At 35.9% G+C, this 20,000-nt stretch overlaps 1 pseudogene; it reads left to right on the forward strand.

The window, feature by feature from the left end:
- LOC134245831 (serine/threonine-protein kinase TBK1-like) overlaps positions 1–20,000 on the forward strand; it is a 74,353-nt pseudogene that overhangs the window by 26,903 nt on the left and 27,450 nt on the right.

Here is a 20,000-nt window from a genome sequence, read left to right on the forward strand (position 1 = left end):
ATTAATATCTATTACACCACCATTGGGCACCTGCCATTCCAACCATATGGGGGAAAGAAAATACAGAGACAATGTATGTACACCTACACATTAATATCTATTACACCACCACGGGGCACCTGCCATTCCAACCATATGGGGGAAAGAAAATACAGAGACAATGTATGTACACCTACACATAAATATCTACCACACCACCATTGGGCACCTGCCATTCCAACCATATGGGGGAAAGAAAATACAGAGACAATGTATGTACACCTACACATTAATATCTACCACACCACCATTGGGCACCTGCCATTCCAACCATATGGGGGAAAGAAAATACAGAGACAATGTATGTACACCTACACATTAATATCTACCACACCACCATTGGGCACCTGCCATTCCAACCATATGGGGGAAAGAAAATACAGAGACAATGTATGTACACCTACACATTAATATCTATTACACCACCACGGGGCACCTGCCATTCCAACCATATGGGGGAAAGAAAATACAGAGACAATGTATGTACACCTACACATTAATATCTACCACACCACCATTGGGCACCTGCCATTCCAACCATATGGGGGAAAGAAAATACAGAGACAATGTATGTACACCTACACATTAATATCTATTACACCACCATTGGGCACCTGCCATTCCAACCATATGGGGGAAAGAAAATACAGAGACAATGTATGTACACCTACACATTAATATCTACCACACCACCATTGGGCACCTGCCATTCCAACCATATGGGGGAAAGAAAATACAGAGACAATGTATGTACACCTACACATTAATATCTATTACACCACCACGGGGCACCTGCCATTCCAACCATATGGGGGAAAGAAAATACAGAGACAATGTATGTACACCTACACATTAATATCTATTACACCACTATTGGGCACCTGCCATTCCAACCATACAGGGGAAGGAAAGAATATGGAGACTACTGTAGATCACAAAATTTTCGCGACACCTTATTTTCGAGAGATAGTCATTGACTGTTAATTAGCAAGACAAAATTTTCACGAATTGTGGTTATTGCTCTATATAATCTTTAGGAATACTATTATACATGAAAATTAAATTTTCATGAGCACACTGTCTCACGTGATTACGCGAAAATAAAGTTCTTGCGAATAAAACGTGATTTACAGTATGTAAGAGGCTTAAAAATTGATAGCATGATGGGAAAAAAAAGGTAATTCTTTGAGAGGTGGGCTTAAGGACGTTCGATCCTGATATTTTGAGCGTATTTCGCGCATGTCCTTTATTCATAGAATTAAGCATCATTTTTAGGTTCTAACAATAAAACTGAATTCTACAATGCAAATTAAACTATATTGAATGAAAAAACTGCGATTAAATTCCATTCAAGTAGAATTAAGCTAAGGACTATATTTTGTGGCGGAAGGTTTTTTAGATGAAAATGGTCAGTTTTTTTCCATTTCGACTATAACAGTACTGTTAATTTTGGATGCCTATTTTACCATGCTGGTTGCACACAAAGCTTGTTTTTTGCCGTGAATTATGTTATGCTGGTTCTGAAATATCTATTAAATTATTTCTTATGAATTCTATCAGCAAAGTGTGACAAATATATAGTAAATATATTCTGAAAATCCGGGAAAAAATTGAGCCAATTTTAACATAAAATATAACTTTTTTAGTCATATCTGAAAATGTACATCTGCATATACCCCCACTTTTGATGTTCTTTTCTAAATATTCAAGATAACTTTGAACTATTTATTTAAAATCAGAAAAAGTTTAAGACTTTAAAATAATTTTCTTGCTTATTATATTTTCAGTGCCGGAAAAATAACATTTTATTAGTGCAGAAAGGTCAAATAATTGATTATGCGAAGCAATTTGAAACTTTTTCTTAGTCACAATTTTTAAGTGTCTTTTTTAAAAAAGACTTAGAGTTCATTTTGTTTCATGCTTTAATTGGATAAAAATATTGGAGGGAAAACGTCGAAAATGTAATTTTTAATTAAGACACAAATTTCAGTGCAGAAAGGTCATATTAAATGTACTGTAGCGCTAAAAGAAGCATATTGACCCACATTTTTTGATTTGAATTTTAATTAAGCTATGTATGTAGAAACTAAAAATAATAATATTCTTGGCAAAAAAAGTTTAAGACTTTAAATATCAGGATCAAACGTTGTTAAGGAAATGCACAACATGCACACAGCTGCTGAGGATACAGTCCACTATTTGTTTTCCTATAGGCCAACATTTCTTCTCAAAGTGATGTTCTAAATTTTCGATCAGCAGTGAGTGACCCCTCAAATCAAAGCACATCAAGTCTTTCCTTAGTTAAATTCTCGAGGTGGCATGTCTGATTCTTTTTCTGGCAAAATGAGTCTGCCTTTGGGAACCTCTGAAAATGAAAGTCAAAGTAGAGGAATTTCAGACTTCTCAAAGATGTTATAATACACAAAATAATTCAGTTGATTTTTGATTTGCCAATATTTTTTGGTAGGAAAGATACTCCTTATCAACAAGTTTGAGGCTCAGTTTAGTACATCTGCACAATTTTTTTCTGTGCTACTTTCTTCCCTACCGATTTTAAAAATAATTTGTGGGATGTACACAGCACACAGAAGAAAAGTATAAATTTCTGTCATTTAGAAAAATTTTATATAAAACTATTCTACAATTTTAATTTCTTATGCTTGATTATAATGTTGGCAATAAATCTTGCAGACCTATAAGGCCATAATAAAAATATTCCTAGATTCTCATCCCGGCCCGCCCCGATTTTATATCCCCACCTCGATTTTTTTTATTTCTGTTTTTTAGCTCACCTGTGCCGAAGGCTCAAGTGATCTTTTCTGATCACATTTTGTCTGGCGTCCGTCTGTCTGTCCGTCAGTCTGTCTGTAAACTTTTCACATTTTCGACTTCTTCTCAAGAACCGCTGGGCCAATTTCAACCAAACTTGCCACAAAGTATCCTTGGGTGAAGGGGATTCAAGTTTGTTCAAATGAAGGGCCACACCCTCATTCAAGGGGAGATAATTGGGAATTAAAGAAAATTTGGTGGCATATTTTAAAAATCTTCTTCTCAAGAACCACTGTGCCAGGAAAGATGAAACTTATGGGAAAACATCCTCAGTCAGGTAGTGTAGATTCAAGTTTGTTCAAATCATGACCCCCAGGGTAGGGCAAGCCAAAATGGCCGACCAAAGTTTTACATTGAAATGTATAGGAAAATTCTTTAAACATCTTCTTCTCAAAAATGACAAAGCCATAATTTATCATATTTATATGGAAGCATGCTCAGGTAGTGTAGATTCAAGTTTGTTCAAATCATGATCCCAAGGGGTAGGGCGGGGCCAAAATGGCCGACCAAAGTTTTACATAGAAATATACAGGAAAATTCTTTAAAAATCTTCTTCTCAAGAATGACAAAGCCATAATTCACCATATATATATGGAAGCATGCTCAGGTAGTGTAGATTCAAGTTTGTTCAAATCATGACCCCAGGGGGTAGGGCGGGGCCAAAATGGCCAACCAAAGTTTTACATAGAAATATATAGGAAAATTCTTTTAAAAATCTTTTTCTCAAGAATGACAAAGCCATAATTCATCATATTTATATGGAAGCATGCTCAGGTAGTGTAGATTCAAATTTGTTCAAATCATGACCCCCGGGGGTTGGGCAGGGCCAAAATGGCCGACCAAACTTTTACATAGAAATATATAGGAAAATTCTTTAAAAATCATTTTCTAAAAAATAGCAAATCCATGATTGGTAATGGGACTACTTTTGGATTTAAACTTTACAATAAAAAACCATTTTCTACTTTTTCCTACCCTTAGTGCTCAGGTGAGCGATGTGGCCCATGGGCCTCTTGTCTTTGTCTTAATTCTGATCGGGATCGGTATTCATTTACCTGTGATTCTACTTTCGTTTTAAATCATGCGAAAGTCGACATGATTTTGACAGCTGAAAAGATGGTAATTGCTGTTATACATGCGTATATATTTTAAACAAGGGTCATTGGTTGGAAAAGATTGGTGATGATGTGAAGTAAGAGATAATTGAACCTTTACTAAGATTTTTATTCAGGTATTGTAGATAAAATTACACTGATTGACCAGGTCAATAAAAAATCTGCAAAATTAAAAATTTAAAAAATATAGAATAAAAGCCGCCCGCCCACCTCAATTTTTAAAGAAATTCGGATGAGAATCTAGCAATTTATTTATTCTTGAATTGATTAATTTGTTGAATGTTAATTTGATAATAGGTATATGATCACCACACAGAAGGCTCCAGGAGTGATATCTGGAATACAGAGGACAGAGAACGGAGAGATCGAATGGAAGACAGACCTACCACGCACTTGTCTTCTGTCTCCGTAAGTTAACAAAACAAGCACACAAAATAAAAATTGCACAATCATTTGAAGGAATGAATCTAGATAATGTAACCACCATTATGCACCCTATTACAGATGTCTGAGGTCAATCATGACCACAGTTATGCACTGTATTATGGCTAGATATTGTGTTACAGATTTCTGAAGTCGATCGTGACCCCCATTATGTCTGGTTTATTGGAGAGTAATACTACACTGAGATGGACCTTTGAGAAGTTTTTTGAGACAGTCCAATCACTTAGGGAGATGACCACTATCAAGCTGTTCAACTGTTCATCAGGGTCCAACAACAAAATGTACATTAATAAAACTGATAGGTAAGAAGATACACTTCTGTGTCAACAACATAATGTACAACAGTAAAACTGATAGGTAAGAACATACACTTCTGTGTCAACAACATAATGTACATCAATAAGACTGACAGGTAAGAACATACACTTCTGTGTCAACAACATAATGTACATCAATAAAACCGATAGGTATGAACATACACTTCTGTGTCAACAACATAATGTACAACAGTAAAACTGATAGGTATGAACATACATTTCTGTGTCAACAACATAATGTACATCAATAAAACTGACAGGTAAGAACATACACTTCTGTGTAAACAACATGATATACATCAATAAAACTGACAGGTAAGAACATACACTTCTGTGTCAACAACATAATGTACATCAATAAGACTGACAGGTATGAACATACACTTCTGTGTCAGCAACAAAATCTACATCAATAAAACTGACAGGTAAGAACATACACTTCTGTGTCAACAACATAATGTACAACAGTAAAACTGACAGGTAAGAACATACACTTCTGTGTCAACAACATAATGTACAACAGTAAAACTGATAGGTATGAACATACATTTCTGTGTCAACAACATAATGTACATCAATAAAACCGATAGGTAAGAACATACACTTCTGTGTCAACAACATGATATACATCAATAAAACTGATAGGTAAGAACATACACTTCTGTGTCAACAACAAAATGTACATTAATAAAACCGATAGGTAAGAACGTACACTGCTGTGCCAACAACAAAATGTACATCAATAAAACCGATAGGTATGAACATACACTTCTGTGTCAACAACATGATATTCATCAATAAAACTGATAGGTAAGAACATACACTTCTGTGTCAACAATAAAATGTACATCAATAGAACATACATGTCTGTGTCAACAACAAAATGAACAGTCTGAGACTATGAGTAGAAATTGATACCAGTAAAGGAAGTTGCATGACAATTAAAAGATATAATTAATTATTTGTTCTGTTCCTGAGCATTTTTCTTGTGTGCATATTGTGGAATCATCAATGTAAGTTGGGGGGGGGGGGCAAACTTAAAGGATTTAATGGGTCACCAGTCCTTATCCATAAATTTACATCCCCATTATTCTGATTATTTTGTCCATATATAAACTTAATCATTGAAATGTCTGAATATGCAAATAACCCACAAAATTACGTCTTTACGAACCAACAAAATATAAATGTTGCTTACCCATGTACCTTGACCCCTATGAATTCTAAATACCTGTAATCTGATTCCACAGTATTTATTAAATATTGCAACAGTTTAAGCACCAATTATAATTTCTTTTTGAAGGTTTGCTAAGTGTCAGGAACTGATCGCCAAGGAGACAGAGATAGCGGCCAGTGAACAACTGATTCTGTACCATAACCGGGAAATCAGCGAGGTCATCGACATGACGGCAGAGATTCAAAACTGGCCGAAGAACATACTGCATGGTCAGCTGTATCTGTACCAGAGAGAAAGACTGGACCAACAGAAACTTAGTCTGCCAGAAATACGTAAGTCTGTAAAACAGAGAGAGAGAGATTGGCAGAAACTGTCTGCCGGAAATATGCAAGTCTGTAAAACAGAGAGATAGGGAGAGATTGGCAGAAACTTAGTCTGCCGGAAATACGTAAGTCTGTAAAACAGAGAGAGAGATTACAATTAACAGAAACTTAATCTGCCGGAAATACATAAGTTTGTAAAACAGAGAGAGAGAGATTACAATGTAGCAGAAACTTAGTCTTCGGGAAATACGTAAGTCTGTAAAACAGAGAGAGAGATTACAATGTAGCAGAAACTTAATCTGCCGGAAATACGTAAGTCTGTAAAACAGAGAGAGAGATTACAATGTAGCAGAAACTTAATCTGCCGGAAATATGTAAGTCTGTAAAACAGAGAGAGAGAGAGATTGGCATAAACTGTCTGCCGGAAATACATGTCTGTAAAACAGAGAGAGAGATTACAATGTAGCAGAAACTTAGTCTGCCAGAAATACGTAAGTCTGTAAAACAGAGAGAGAGATTACAATGTAGCAGAAACTTAATCTGACAGAAATACGTAAGTCTTTAAAACAGAGAGAGAGAGATTGGCATAAACTGTCTGCGGGAAATACGTAGGTCTGTAAAACAGAGAGAGAGATTACAATGTAGCAGAAACTTAATCTGCCGGAAATACGTAAGTCTGTAAAACAGAGAGAGAGATTACAATGTAGCAGAAACTTAATCTGCCGGAAATACGTAAGTCTGTAAAACAGAGAGAGAGATTACAATGTAGCAGAAACTTAATCTGCCAGAAATACGTAAGTCTTTAAAACAGAGAGAGAGAGATTGGCATAAACTGTCTGCGGGAAATACGTAGGTCTGTAAAACAGAGAGAGAGAGATTGGCATAAACTTAGTCTGCCTGAAATACTAAGTTTGTAAAACAGAGAGAGAGAGACAGAGAGAGGCTGAACCAGCAGAGACTCAGTCTGCCTGAAATACCTAAGACTGTAAAACAGAGAGAGAGAGAGAAAGAGAGAGAGATTGGCAGAAACTTAGTCTGCCTGAAAAAATTAAGTCCATAAAACAGAGAGAGAGAGAGAAAGAGAGAAACAAAGAGAGAAATTCATTTGGCCTGAAATACATTTACATAATTAACTTCACTAAAGGAGTTTTTATGTACTGTGAACACTAATTTTTTGTGGGGGTTTAATTATACCCCCTGCAAACGAAGTTTAGGAGGGGTATATTGGAATCACCATGTCCGTCTGTCCGTCTGTCTGTCTGTCTGTAGACGAGATTTTGTCTGGACCATTACTAAGAAACTATTGGAAGGATTCATCTGAAAATTTATACACATATTATTCACCATATAAAGTTGTGCACCTGAAATTTTCATCTTGATTCGATTATTATTTTGAATTTTACAGGTGTTTTTTTTCATTTTTATTTTGTGGTTTCGTCCGGACCGATTCTCAGAAATTATTGCAAGGATTAATCTGAAAATTTGTACACTTATTATTCACCATATGAAGGTCTCTTATCAAGCGTGTGTGTTATCTAATCTATAGGGAATAAGGCACAAGAATTAAAGATCACTCTTCTCTTATTCTCTTAATTGTAATTTATTGTCTGTCAAAGCACTTCATTACTGGATGACCAGCTCTTTATTTTCAAAATGCATTTCAAATTGATCTATCAAGATTAATTTGATTTTGTATAATGGGTTTTTTTCAACAATCAGTTTGCAGAGTGACATAACACATAATTGCAATATATTTTTTTAATGCAGAAATAAAAAAAAAAAAATAAAAAAAAAAAAAAAAAAAATGTTAAAGTGGAATTACAATGTATTAGTATTGATTTTTAATTTGGTTGCACCTTTGTTTCATTCATTAAGAAACATAATGAGCAATTATCTTTCACTGCAAATTTTTGTAAGTAAATTGTGAACACCTCTAGATCCATAAAGTATTTGTGAATTGGCACCTTCAGGGCTTCTCTGAAAAACCCAGCGGGGGGTATTTGTCCCTATTGGACAGTTCTAGTTTTTGTTGTTTTCGATATATGGAGAGACCCACAAAATTCAGGTCCACCCATGAAATGTAAAATATGATCAAATAGACATTTGCATATACTTATCCTTGTTTAATTCAAGAATTGATGAATTTACCTACTATAAGTACTGTTACAAAGCTTTTAAAAAGTCTAGACTGATGACTGATAAAATAGCTGTTTTAATTTGTGGAAAAAAATCTTGAAATTATTTAAGTGCTGTACTTTATCATGACAAATGTACATAAAACTGTCAGACAGGTTTTTCGACATTCCATGTTTAAATATACCATCATTCTAGTTAATACATATATCTGATATTTATATGGGCTGGATCATATACTCACAGTTTATATAGAGGGTGGACATTTATATACCAAAGTAAAAGAAAGAATTATGTGCATGCTTGCAAATAATTATACAGCATATTTGAGTAAATTTAGAGCTTGATGTCATTTTTTAAGAAGTTGAAAGTTTCGGTTTTCATAGATTATTGCTGGGTGTACATGTACTATTAATGTTTCCCGCCTAAATTTTCTGTGGTTTGACAACTCATTCTTTGAAGTGGTTTTTTAGCTCACCCGAGCCAAAGGGTCAAGTGAGCTTTTCTGATCACATTTTGTCCGACGTCTGTCCGCCTGTCTGTCCGTCCGTCTATCTAGCTGTCCGTCCGTCTGTAAACTTTTCACATTTTCGACTTCTTCTCAAGAACCACTGGGCCAATTTTGACCAAACTTGGTACAAAGCATCCTTGGATAAAGGGAAATGTAAATTGTTAAAATGAAGGGCCAAGTTTTCTCATAAGGGGAGATAATCAAGAAAAGACAAAAATAGGGTGGGGTCATTAAAAAATCTTCTTCTCAAGAACCACTGGGCCAGTAAAGCTGAAACTTATGTGGAAACATCTTCGGGTAGTGTAGATTCTAAATTTTTCAAATCATGATCCCTGGGAGTATGGCAGGGTCACAATGGGAAATCAAAGTTTTACATAGAAATATATAGGAAAAATCTTTAAAAATCTTCTTCTCAAGAACCACTGGGCCAATAAAGCTGAAACTTATGTGGAAGCATCCTGGGGGAGAGTACATTCTAAATTGTTAAAACCATAACCCCCAGGGGTCGGGTGGGGCCACAATGGGGAATCAATGTTTTACATAGAAATATATAGAAAAAATCTTTGAAAATCTTCTTCTCATGAACCACTGGGCCAGAAAAACTGAAACTTATGTGGAAGCACCCTGGGGTAATGTAGATTGTAAATTGTTCAAATCATGACCCCGGGGGTAGGGCAGGGTCACAATGGGGAATCAAAGTTCTATATAGAAATATATAGGAATAATCTTTAAAAATCTTCTTCTCAAGAACCACTGGGCCAGAAAAGCTAAAACTTATGCGGAAGCATCCTGAGGTAGTGTAGATTTCAAATTGTTTAAATTATGATCATTGGGTAGGGGGGGTCACAATATGAATTACAAGGTGGAAATCTGGTAAAAAACAGAATGGTCAAAGATTCTCAGGTGAGCGATGTGGCCCATGGGGCTCTTGTTTTCCCTTTAGAACTCCTTCATCTGAGTGTCTTTATCAGATAAATGTTATCTAACACTCATCTGGGTAAGGAGTGTTTATCAGGAATCCATGGTTAAAGGATCAAATAATATCCTTTTTGGAATTCTTTTCAGTACATACACAATAGGCTGCTTTGATTTGAGTTGAAAAAATAAAAAAAATGAGCCTCATGCTTGAAAAGGTTGGAAATTTTAATATTGATATCATAGCCCAAACCTTTATGAATGTTTAAATTTTTTTTTATCTGGATGATTTGCAATCCTTTGTCAAATATTAATTTTTTACAACAGAAAAAAAAATATCACCTGCAAAATGTTGAGCAAATTAAGAGGCTATAGCCCACCTGTTTGGCGGCATATGTTAGATATGAATTTGACACAGATTATTGAGTAATCTTATACCTATTAAAAAACCAAAGGTGTGAAGTTTTTCATTCACCATTATTTAATATTTAATGTGAGTTCACTGCAGTTGAGTGCAATATGGCAAATCAATGGAATTTACCCGTGGTAGAAAGAATAAACTTGAGGAATTCCTCAAGTGATATTATGAATGTATATTATTCAATTTCTGTAAAATTATTCTTTAGCTTGAATGTATTCCTTTTCAATGCAAAATGAATGCAAATTAATAATTTGATTTAGAAAAAGATTCACCAAATACATTTTATGCATTTTCCAGTATACATCATGAAAATTAATTCACTTGAACCTCAGCATTTACATGTACCATCTGCTGGTATATAATTGAAATCTTTTGCTCTAATAATTAAAACTAAATGTAGGAAGTGTTGCACTTAAGTTCTTTTGTAAAGTATTAATACTGGAGCATATTTTTGATAGATAATGTTGTGTGTATTTATATAATAATGAATCAAAAAATAAAAAAATACACCTACTTTTTCAGGCTTGAATTACTATCAGCATCAGCTTTTGGTTTATTCTCCTTGTAGCACCCATTCCCCAGTTCTTCAGCAGTAGCCCTATTTCCTATGATAAGGATGCATACGTGGCCCACAAGACGAGTGCCATCGCTCACCTCACTGTGCAGTACGTCACCATGTCCATCCAGGAACAGGAGCTCATGCAGCTAGCCGAAATATCGCTGAGGTAACGATACTGACCCACAGTTCTAAAAAAAATGTAGCAGCAATTCTGAAAAAAAGTATATATTTTTTTACAAGGGTTGGTCCAAGAAGAATATCACAGCTTTGATAGAATTGATAAAAGTTGGGGTGCAACAACAAATTTTGATACCCATGGATTGAGAGATCCTAGGGGTATATTTTTTTCCCTGTCTGTCTTATACTTTTAAAAACATTGAATTTTATACTTTGTGCAATTATGGTATTTGCTGTATCTTAATAATGCCATATAATCAATCCTCATATTTGATAGGGTAAAATGAATTCATCAATGTGACATGGACAAGTGAATCCAATAGCTAATTGACAGGTTGGACTACTTTTTAACAGCAAAATTTTAGTAAAAAGAAATAACAAAAGGCCCATGGGCCACATCGCTCACCTGACCACTTTGGCTAGGAAAAGTTAGAAATTGGATTATTATTATTGAAAAGTTTAAATCCAAAACTAAACCTTTGACCAGTTATGGTTTTGCTATTCTTGAGAAGATTTTAAAAAAAATTTCCTATATATTTCTATGTAAAACTTTGGTCGCCCTACCCCCCGGGGTCATGATTTGAAAAAAAACTTGAATCCACACTACCTGAGGATGCTTCCATATAAATATTTGTGGCTCCACCCTACCCCCGGGGATCATGATTTGAACAAACTTGAATCTAAACTACCTGAGGATGCTTCCATATAAATATTATCAATCGTGGCTTTGTTATTCTTGAGAAGAAGATTTTTAAAGAATTTTCCTATATATTTCTTTGTAAAACTTTGGTTGGCCAATGTGGCCCCGCCTTACCCCTGGGGGGTCATGATTTGAACAAACTTGAATCTACACTACCTGAGGATTCTTCCATATAAATGTGATCAATCATGGCTTTGTTATTCTTGAGAAGATTTTTAAAGAATTTTCCTATATATTTCTATGTAAAACTTTGGTCGGCCATTGTGGCCCCGCCCTACCCCCAGGGGTCATTATTTGAAAAAAATTTGAATCTACACTAACTGATCTGAGGATGTTTCCCCATAAATTTCATTTTTCCTGGCACAGTGGTTCTTGAGAAGAAGATTTTTAAAACATACCACCAAATTTTCATTAATTCCCAATTATCTCCCCTTAAATGAGGGTGTGGCCCTTCATTTGAACAAACTTGAATTCCCTTCACCCAATGATGCTTTGTGGCAAGTTTGGTTGAAATTGGCCCAGCGGTTCTTGAGAAGAAGTTGAAAATGTGAAAAGTTTACAGACAGACAGACGGACAGACAGACAGACGCCAGACAAAATGTGATCAGAAAAGCTCACTTGAGCCTTTGGCTCAAGTGAGCTAAAAACTGATTGATTTATTTTAAAGATTTGCTTGTGAAATTTTAAGTATCAGATAAAACTAGACATTGTCATGGCTAAGCATAACACGTTTTAGACTAACATGTAGCTCTATTTATGATTGATCTTTAGTGTAAAGTTGATGTAATCTACAGCTTTCTTTTTGTTGTCTAGGTCACAAGCAAAATAAACCTTTTGCTAATATCAATGTTTAACAGGGTTATTGATAAAATAGACATAATTGCCTCTAAAAAAATACTTAAATTATATTCTGAACACACCTTTTTTTTAAAATCCTTGACTGATGAAAGGCGCGGGGACACTTTATCTCATAGATTTGAAATTGTGCACTTCCGCTAAAATTGTTAAGAGACCACTTGTTATAATAGTCTCATTATCTAACTTCTTCCAGTACCTTTTTTTGTGTTTTTAAAAAACTAATGAATTGTGGGGGAAACAATGGTAATCTCAAATGGCAGCAGTTTGAAAGACATATCGGTAAACAATGTTATTGAATTAACCATTTGTTCTGACATAGTAAGCTTTAGCCCAAGTGTTTTGCTCCATTGATGCAGAAATAGTACAAATAAACTTACATTCATTATCCAAAAGCACTATAAAGCGATATCCTTTTCAGTAACACGTAAATTGATGATAAAACAAAAGAGGTGCTTCCTTGCGGAAGTAGCTTTTGATCGATATCAATATGGCTTCTGCATATCTAATTTTAGCTTCCAATGGTTTTCGATTCCGAACGGAAATATTGCTGAAATTATGCTAAGTTGTTTTATCTTGAATAGGTTAAATACCAAAAGAAATTTGTAGTTTTCTCAATTAAAAAAAATGTACCGGTATTAGAGTGACAGACTCCAAACAATAACATTGGGGTGAGAATCAACACAGGTGGATCAAAGGGAATGGATTAATTATTACCTAAATAAAATAATAATAGAAAGAAGGGAGCAAGAGTATACAAGCTTGAAAATCATTATGAAAAAAATTAAAAAGTTTTTTTATATTTTGACAGAGACTACATATTCCGTTTGACCAGCCACATTAACAACGCCATTCCAGACATGATGCGGTTACTGGAGGAACACAGTAAGAGACAGAACATGTACTACAAGACATACACTTCTTTCCTCGATCACCTGAACGTTTTACTACCTCTACTGAGAGAGAATCATGAAATGTCAGCCATCGTCAGGGATAAATACCAGAAGATACAGAACATTGTGTCCGATGTTAATCCTAGAGAGGTGCTGAAAAAGGTAAGCAAAAGAGGGCTCAGAAACGGGGTGAGGACGAGGGCTTCAGGGTTGTGGTTTACTATTTACATCCTAGGAGCCATGTGGGCCCCTTACTTTTCAAAGTTTAGGGGCCCACAATGTGATTTATGGGCCCACATACCGCATCAACAAAATATTTTAAAATGCTGCTTTTCTTAACCGCCAAATTATTGGTTTCACTAGGGCATACGTCTAGGTCACGCAAGTGCTTGTATCATATACAAATGTAATAGTTTGCACACCACACCAAAAAATCATGGTTAGCGTAGTGTTTGTTATGAAACCAGAAGTCTCTGTCGAGACTGTAGCTCTACTGGTTTATACTTAAAACAAAGGAAGAGAAAAGTAGCAGTTGGGACTTGAGACTTTAAATCAGCAATAAATAGAAAAATGATCCTTGCAACTCATCAAAATAAAAACCAATGCACAGAATTATGTATCTTAGTATAGTCTACTTGTGTGCCAAGTTATACTGAAATCAGACCAAAACTGCAGGAGGAGTAGCATTTTGAAAGAATTTCACAGAAATTTCTATTTTTAGTAACCATGGGCAACATTGTTCATTGAAATCAAAAACCGATGCACAGAATTATGTTTCTTAGTGTAGTCTACTTGTTTGCCAAGTTATATCAAAATCAGACCAAAACTGTAGGAGGAGTAGCATTTTGAAAGAATTTCACAGAAATTTATATTTTTAGTAACCACGGCAACACCGTTTATCGAAATCAAAAACCGATGCACAGAATTATGTATCTTAGTGTAGTCTACTTGTGTGCCAAGTTATACTGAAATCGGACCAAATCTGTAGGAGGAGTAGCATTTTGAAAGAATTTCACAGAAATTTCTATTTTTAGTAACCACGGCAACACCGTTCATCGAAATCAAAAACCGATGCACAAAATTATGTATTTTAGTGTAGTCTACTTGTGTGCCAAGTAATATTGAAATTGGACCAAAACTGTAGGAGGAGTAGCATTTTGAAAGAATTTCAAAGAAATTTCTATTTTTAGTAACCACGGCAACACCGTTCATCGAAATCAAAACCCGATGCACAGAATTATGTATCTTAGTGTAGTCTACTTTTGTGCCAAGTTATATTGAAATCAGACCAAAACTGTAGGAGGAGTAGCATTTTGAAAGAATTTCACAGAAATTTCTATTTTTAGTAACCACGGCAACACCGTTCATCGAAATCAAAAACCGATGCACAAAATTATGTATCTTAGTGTAGTCTACTTGTGTGCCAAGTTATATTGAAATCGGACCAAAACTGTAGGAGGAGTAGCATTTTGAAAAATTGTTTACAGACAGACAGACAGACAGACAGACGGACGGACGGACGGACGGACAGACAGACAGACAGACGGACGGACGACGGACACAGTACTATCGCATAAGCTCTTCTGGTCTCTGACCAGTAGAGCTAAAAAGGAAGTGGATTATTAAAATACAAACAAAGAACGGTCATGTTCTGGGAACAAGATGCTCGCCATGTGGGCGATCAAATTTTGATTTCTTCATCGCCCACTAGAAATTTTGATCCCATTGGCGAGTGGGCGAGTGGTTAACCACAACCTTGGGCTTGGAAACTAGGTCAGGACAAGAGGGCCCAGAAAATGGGCAGGAAGAAATTGCTCAGATACTGGGTCAGGAGAAATGAGCAGTGAGTAGGAGGTGGAGGTGAACCAGTAAAGGAGCTCAAACAAATACTTTTTTATTTGGAAATTCAACAAAATTTTTTTATATTATGTCCTTTTAGTAGACATTCACATTAATATAATTATGGAATTTCATTCAATTCGTTAGATTTTATTTCATGTTCATTCATTGAATTTAGCAACTCAGAGCTTGATTTTTAGGTCACCTGAGTAAACTCAGGTGACCTATTGCTATCCGTTTTTGTCCGTCGTCTTGCGTCGTCCATCGTGCGTTGACATTTGAACATTTTCAGCTTCTTCTCTGCAACCACTGAACCAATTCCAACCAAATTTGGCACAAAGCATTTATGGGTGAAGGGGAACAAAAATTGTGAATTTCATGATCCCTGCCCCCGTGCGGCCTGAGGGGTGGGGCCAAAACCACTAAAATTAATGCAATCTTTAAAAATCTTCTTCTTTACTCCTGGACATCAAGCAGTCAAACTGTTTGCATGATAGTAATCAGCATTGAGTCCTCTACCAAAATTATGAAATTCATGGCCCTTGGGTCAGGGGTTCTAGTGCTAGGGTGGGGCTAAATAAGTATATAGTGAAAATGCATTATTTCCTTGAAAATCTTCTTCTCTGCTCCTGGGTATTAAATAAACCAACTTAGTGTATAATTATGATGAGCAAGAGTGCCTCTATCAAAATTGTGAATTTTAGGGCCCCAGGGTCAGGGGTTCTGGGCGGGGCTCTATAGATTATATAGTGAAAGTATATGAATTCTTTGAAAATCTCCTTTTCTGCTTCTGAGTATTAAATAAACTACTTAAGCACATAGTTATGATGAGCAAGGGTGCCTTTTGTGATTTTAAGGCCCCAGGGTCAGGGGTTCTGGTGATAGGGTGGGGCTCTATTGATTATATGGTGAAAATGCATTTATTCTTTGAAAATCTTCTTCTCTGCTTTTGAGGATTAAATAAACTACTTAAGCACATAGTTATGATGAGCAAGAGTCCTCTTCCAGATTTGTGAATTCTATGGCCCCAGAGTTAGGTGTTCTGGTGTTAGGGCGGGGCTCTATTGATTATATAGTGAAAATGCATTTATTCTTTGAAGATCTTCTTCTCTGCTTCTGGGTATTTAATAAACTAACTAAGCACATAGTTATGATGAGCAAAAGTGCCTCCTATAAAATTGTGAATTTTATGGCCCCAGGGTCAGGGGTTCTGGTGTTAGGGTGGGGCTCTATTGATCATATAGTGAAAATGCATTAATTCTTTGAAAATCTTTTTCTCTGCTTCTGGGTATTAAATAAACTAACTTAGCATTTGGTTATGATGAACAAGAGTGCCTCTTCTAAAATTGTTAATTTTATGGCCCCAGGGTCAGGGGTTCTAGTGTTAGGGCGGGGCTCTATTGATTATATTGTGAAAATGCATTAATTCTTTGAAATTATTTTCCTTTGCTCCTGGGTTTCATACCAATGATTCAAGTATATATATATTTATGATAAAGAAAAGAAAGGAGCATCTAGCAAAGTGTTTTTAGCTCTTCTGAGCCAAAGGCTCAAAGAGCTAATGCTATGGCCATTTGTGCGGTGTGCGTCGTGCGGTGTGCGTTAACTTTTTAGAATATGGGCCATAATTCAAGAACCCCTTGGCCAATCAGTGTCAAATTTGTCACAGGGTATCCTTGGCCCAAGGGCTACCATTTATACTAAAATAAGGGTTGGGACCCTGAATCAAGGGGAGATAATCAGGAAAACAAAACAAAAAGTACTGGTTGCTAAAAAATCTTCTTCTCCAGAACCACCAGGCAGATTTTCACCAAACTTACATACAAGGATCAGGATATGTTGAAGATTAAAAATTGTTCAAGGCATGGCCCTGGGGCAAAGGGCGTGGTCTCAAGGTCACTTTAAAGTTGACCTAAATTTACAATTAATAAAAATGTTCATATTTTACTTACTATAAGGCCTAGGATCATCAATTCTTGTAAGTTGTTGCATCTTAGGACTTCACATCATGTTAACTCAAAAATAGGTCACAGTGACCTACTTTTTGAATTTTGCGGGCATTTGTTTTCAAATTGATTTAAAGGCATATTTTGGATGCATCTTGGGACTCTGAAAAATGTCAACCAAAATGTAGGTCACGGTGACCTACTTTTTACATCTTATGGCTATATTTAAGTATCTTAGGTATTTATTTGCTTAGAATCATTAAACTTTGTGAGTAGATGCATCTTGGGTTTTCGGATAGTGACGACCAAAAATTAGGTCACAGTGACCTACTTGCGACATTTTATGGCTATATTTAAGTATCTCCGGTACTTATTGGCTTAGAATCATCAAACTTTGTCAGTTGATGCATCTTGGGTTTTCGGAGAATGTCAACCAAAAAGTAGGTCACAGTGACCTACTTTTGACATTTTATGGCTATATTTAAGTATCTCTAGTACTTATTGGTTTAGAATCATCATACTTTGTCAGTTGATGCATCTTTGGTTTTCTGAGAATTTCGACCAAAAAGTAGGTCATGGTGACCTACTTTTGAATATCTCAGGTATTAATTGGCTTAGAATTATCAAACTTGGTCAGCAGATGCATCTTGGGTTTTCGGAGAATGTCGACCAAAAAGTAGGTCACAGTGACCTACTTTTTGACATTTTATGGCTATATTTATGTATCTTCTCTAGTACTTATCGATTTAGAATCATCATACTTTGTCAGTTGATGCATCTTGGATTTTCGGAGAATGTCGATCTAAAAGTAGGTCATGGTGACCTTCTTTTGAATATCTCAGGTATTTATTGGCTTAGAATTATCAAACTTGGTCAGCAGATGCATCTTGGGACTCTAAAAAATGTCAACCAAAATGTAGGTCACAATGACCTACTTACTACATTTTATGGCTATATTTAAGTATCTTAGGTATTTATTGGTTAAGAATCATCATACTTTGTCAGTTGATGCATCTTGGGTTTTCTGAGAATGTTGACCAAAGAGTAGGTCACAGTGACCTACTTTTCAATATCTCAGGTATTTATTGGCTTAGAATTATCAAACTTAGTCAGCAGATGCATCTTGGGACTCTGAAAAATGTCAACCAAAATGTAAACACGATGACCTACTTTCGACATTTTATGGCTATATTTAAGTATCTTAGGTATTTATTGGCTTAGAATAATCAAACTGTCACTTGATGCATTTTGTGATTTCCAAGAATGTAGACCAAAAAGTAGTTCTAATTGGCTAAGAATCATCAAACTTTGTTAGGTAATGCAACTTGGGTCTTTAATAGGATATTTAGGGTTAGAGGCTTCAAATACAAGTGATAGGTTGTACAATTTATCAGGAGAGCGATTCAAGGCCCTTGGGCCTCTTGTTTTTTTGCCCCCTGGGTCAGAGGATATTGGGGGGGGGGGCTACATAGTCTGAAAATAAATCAATGCTTTTTAATCTGATCTTTGGTATTAATAAACTATTTGGTTTTAAAATTTGCAAAATTTTGAAATATATGGCTCCTGGGTCAATGGTTCCTTTGGGGTGAGGTGCACAACTGGGTATAAAGTGGAAGTGCATTTTCTCTGTTACTCTGATCTATGTCTAGGTATTAAGTAAATAGAGTAAGCATTCTAAGTTTACAATTAAGCAATGGTGACTCTTTCAAAATTGCGAATTGTGAATTTCATGGCCTGAAGTGGTATAAACCAAATTCAATTGATTGAAAGTTGTTACACAGTACTCAGGTGATCTATAAGGCCTGTGGGCCTCTTGTTATAGAATTATGTTGATGATACATGTAACCCTTTTTGAATTGCAGGCTGAGAATCGATCAGAAGAATGTAAGGTGTACATGGATGTCCTGATGAACAAGATCTATGAGCAGGAGAAAGAGGCCATTAGTCACTGTGTGGGGTGTTTGGAGGAGGAAAACTGGTGTGTATACTTAGTACTAAAAAAAAGCAGCTTTCAGAGCCTGGCCTCAAGACCAGATACTGAGAACAGACTTAAATCATTAAGGGAATCAGAAAGGTTCAGTTCCCCAGAAGCAACAGTGTTTCATGGTGTTTCTCATAAAATTGCATTAAATTCTCCACGTGAACATGGTTCAAAATTAACTCCCAGTAACTCGATGTTTAATTCAAATTAAACTCTGCATGTTAACAGGGCATATATTACAAATTAAGAGTAAATCTTAAGTTTTGCCTGTTAAAACAAATTTTTTTCAAACTCCACTTACCAATGGCAGCATGCAGAAAGCTGAGCACCTGTGTAGGAAGATTGAGGAGATCTCGACGGCCTTCACCAAGGACAGGAAGCAGAAGACACTGTGTCCAGAAGAGGAGTATGTCCACGAGTCAGACAGGTAAGGCTACATGCACCTGTAATGTAGGACCACAAACACATGTAATATACCAAAAATACTCAATTTGGATTGGCCTATTAGGAAACAAGAAACATTGACTGTGTTTGAGGGCAACATGTGTTTTTTGTGATCAATTGTGTGACTTGAATACCTGGCTTCCTATGACCTAATTAATTACCTGAACTTTGACCCTATTACAGAATCCGGATACAGGACCTGTGTGTTCAGCTGGTCTCTCTACTTCAAGGTCATTGCCTGAGGAATCTGTCCAGAACGTACAGTGTAGTGGGCAAACAGATAGGGTAAGTCATGGTCAAAGGGGAATAACTCCAATATCAGCAACAATCAAGATGACAGTGTAGAAAACTTTGCTTCACTGCTTATCATATTAATGATTAT

This window comes from Saccostrea cucullata, unplaced genomic scaffold, assembly GCF_032062105.1.
Source record: "Saccostrea cucullata isolate Sc308-1 unplaced genomic scaffold, CSIRO_AGI_Scuc_v1 ctg555, whole genome shotgun sequence".
Lineage (NCBI taxonomy): Eukaryota > Metazoa > Mollusca > Bivalvia > Ostreida > Ostreidae > Saccostrea > Saccostrea cuccullata.